Genomic DNA, 3,881 nt, shown 5'->3' on the forward strand with positions numbered 1-3,881 from the left:
GCGGCTGGCCAGCTGTGCACCTGGGGGCTGGTGGGGCACCACAGGGCCCCCTGGGCCAGCCTCCTTCATCCTGGGCAGGGCCAGCAGAGCAGGCTGCCCGTGGCCTCCAGGGCATCTGGGCACATCTCGGACATCGGTTGTGACAGTGGAGGTACAGTGGGTGGAGGCCAGGCTGTGCTGAATGCCCTACTGTGCACAGGGCAGCCTCCCCCCGCCCCCCCCCCCCCCCAGATCGGAGTCCATGTCTGATTCATCCCTCCAAAGACCCTGGTCCAGTGTCACCAATCTGTCAGCGCAGCTCCAGGGCCTGCCCAGCCCCTCTTCCTGCCCCTCCTGGGTGGCGTGTGCACGGCTCATGCTGCCTGTGGCTTGGATGCCTGTGGGCCCCAACCACAAACTCAGGAGGCAGAAACTGGGGTTTTATTTTTATCTCGACAGCCCTTCCCAGACCGAAGGAGGCTGCCCCTCCCTCTTCCCTGTGCAGCCTCCACCCTGCCCCCCAGCTGTGGGGAGTGCAGCCCCTTCTCCCTGTTGTCTCCCCGGTTCTGACCCCAGGCACCCCCTGAGCGAGGGTGCAGGGGGGCGGTAGTGGGGGCCGGCAGGCTGCCTGCCTGGTCCTGGCTGTGGCCCACCCCTTGCCTCAGTCTCCCCTGGCAGGTGCCTAGGGCTAAGGTTCCAGCCGGGGGAGGTCCCCAAGGCACAGCTGATGGGGGTGGTGGGATGCACTGGTGGGGACCCTGCCTCGGGGGGCTCCTCCATGCCCTGGCCTGGGCATTCCCACCCACATGGTGGGCCAAGGTAGGAGCCGGGCAGGCTCAGGCCCTGTGGGAGGACCCTGGGCCTGGTGAGGGCCAGGGAGCTCTTCCCAGCTCAGCTGCTCAGGGGCAGACACAGCAGGCACTGAGCTGTGAATGAGGCTGGGAAAAGAGACTGCTCCTGGCCAGCCTGCTCCGCTCTGGGCTCCCCAGGGAAGGGCCCAGGGTGGGGAGGCGGAGGGTGCGTACTGCAGGACTGAGCCGAGAGGTCCAGATCTGGGTGCGGGCCGGAGGGTGACCCCTGCCGCCTGCTGGGCACCCAGAGGCCAGCCCATGCTCCCCGACAGTTGGATTCCATCCTCCAGTTGTGCGGCTGGGAAGCTTCCTGAGCTTGTGAGTGTGGCTCCAGCCTGTCTCCCTGGAAACCACACGTGATGAGAGTGATTAGAAAGTCTGTCCAGTGGGCGGAGCTGCTGTGGGTGTGAGCTGAGGGCGTGAGAGTTCAGGGAGGAAAGGAAGTTGAACTTTTTAAAAAATGTTTTTATTGATCTTAGAGAGGAAGGGCGAGGGAGAGCCATAGAAGCATCAATGAGCGAGAAACATCAATTGGCTGCCTCCTGAACGCCCCCTACTGGGGATCGAGCCTGCAACCAGTGACCTCTTGGTGCCTGGGCCGCTCAGCTACTAACTCACACAGGCCGGGCAGCACTGACCTCCTAATGCCTGAGGGGTGTCCACCCTTTAAGAGTTATTTTCTTGCAGAATCAACAGAAGGAAGGAGAGCTGGGTTGATCGCTGGGTGAGATGAGATGTAAATCCATGCGGAGTGCCAACATTGCGAGACCACCTCACGCAGCGAGACTGCAGTGTTTAAGTCGGGCCAGGAAGTGTGGATGTTCATATTTATATTAGAAAAAGCTCAGATGATACATTTTTTAAAGAATTTTTTTATTGATTTCAGAGAGGAAGGGAGAGGGGGAGAGAGCTAGACACATCAATGATGAGAATCATTGATCGGTTGCCTCCTGCACGCCCCCTACTGGGGCTCAAGCCCACAACCCAGGCATGTGCCCTGATCAGGAATCAAACCTGGGACCCTTCCGTCTGCAGGCCGACGCTCTATCCACTGAGCCAAACCAGCCAGGGCTCAGATAATACTTTTAATCAACATGAGACCTTGGACAGTTCAGTCTGGCTTCATACTTTTGATTTACTGCAATGATGTAACCTGGGTGGGGGGCTCTGTGGTTAGGACATCGGCCTGATGCGCCAAGGTTGCAGTTCGGTCCCTGGGCAGGGCACACACAAGACCCAGCCAGTGAATTATAAACAAGTGGAACAACAAATCCAGGTTTTTCTCTCAAATCAGTCGGAGAAATGAAAACTACGATGTATCTCTCCCGGACGTTATGACGCTATAAGACAAGGTGACCTGCCCTGGGCGGTGTCGCTCAGTGGATAGAACGTCGGCCTGCGGACTGAAGGGTCCTGGGTTCGATTCCCAGTCAGGGCACATGCCTGGGTTTCAGGCTTGATCCCCAGTAGGGGGTGTGCAGGAGGCAGCCGATCCATGATATTCTCTCATCATTGATGTTTCTCTCCCTTCCTCTCTGAAATCAATAAAAACATTTAAAAAAAAAGAGAAGGTGGCCCTAGCCGATTTGGCTCGGTGGATAGAGCGTCAGCCTTTGGACTGAAGGGTCCCGGGTTGGATTCCGGCCAAGGGCACATGCCCGGGTTGCGGGCTCGATCCCCAGTAGGGGGCATGAAGGAGGCAGCCGATCGATGATTCTCTCTCATCCTTGATGTTTCTGTCTCCCTCTCCCTCTCTGAAATCAAAAATTTTTAAAATAATTAGTACATTTTACAAAGGACATAAGCCTGAGACAGTGCTCTGAGCTGTTTGCATTTCACGGCTCCTCTCGCCTCCCATGGTGTCACCTGTGAAGAGGGCACAGCCCCCCCTCGCTGCCCCTGAGCCCCTGGGCCATGTGGCCTGGCTGCTGCTCCATCAGCTGGGTCTGCCCCTCCCAGGGGAGGTGGTCCGAGGCCAGGCTCAGGACTTTGGGCTGGCGGCCTCCCCGGCTGGGAGGAGCCAGTGAGGAGGTGATGTGGGAGGGGAGGGCCATGTGGCCAGAGACAGGGCCCGTGGGCAGAGGACCCAGCTGGCCGGGCAGAGCGGCTGGGCACTGGCGTCCCCACAGGCGTTAGGAGGGTCCCCCGCACAGAGGACGGCCCTCTAGTCATGCGGTCACTTCTGTCAGCCTGGACGCCCGTGGTCACTGCTTTACTGGCTCCCGGCCCTGAGCTGTCCGGTGGCTCCTGTGCCCCCTTGACAGCTGTCACTCATACGTCAGCACTGGCTTCCCTGTTGACTCAGCAGGCCCCTCCCCCACGGCCTAAATAAGCCATTTCCCTGGAACCAGGACCTGGGTGCTCCCGCTCTGCACCTCCTCAGGTGACGGCGAGGATTACCTGTGTGTACGGGCCCAGGTGCACACGTGATAACCGTTTCTACGAGGCGCCAAACGAGCTCACATGATGGCCGAGGCGGGGCCTGTGCGAGCTGACCCTCTCCTGTCGGGGCCACACCCGCATGAAGCAGATCCATCCGTCACCGAGGCCACGCTGGCCGGCACATCGAAAGGCAAACCTCCCAGGTCAGGTGTCGGGAGCCACGGCTTAGCCACCAGGACAGCCCGACAGGTGGGTCATGTGGTTCGTAGGTGCCAAGGTGTCAGTTCCATCCCTGGTGAGGGCACCTTCAAGCATCAACCAGCGATGCAGCTCTCAGTGTCTCCCTCCCTCCCTCTCTCTCTAAAATCAATACATTCTTCTTAATCCAGCGCCTTAGACCGCTCGGCCACGCTACCTCACAACATTCTTCTTTATAAAAAGGAAAGCCAGATGTACGTCACGTGTGGGCTTCCGACTCCCAGGAATGTGGGCGGACATCTCCCTACAGGTAGAGGCACCGCAGGTGCAATCTGATACCAGCAGGTTTTGAAGCCGACAGGTCGGAGGGACAGCAAAGGACCATGTCTGGCCTGATGGGCAGATCCGAGTACAGAGGCCAAGCCTGCGCCCAAGGCCCCGGTGCCTGCAGGCCTGACCGTGAGCAGGCTC

Source organism: Myotis brandtii, unplaced genomic scaffold (genome assembly GCF_000412655.1).
Source record: "Myotis brandtii unplaced genomic scaffold, ASM41265v1 scaffold334, whole genome shotgun sequence".
NCBI lineage: Eukaryota > Metazoa > Chordata > Mammalia > Chiroptera > Vespertilionidae > Myotis > Myotis brandtii.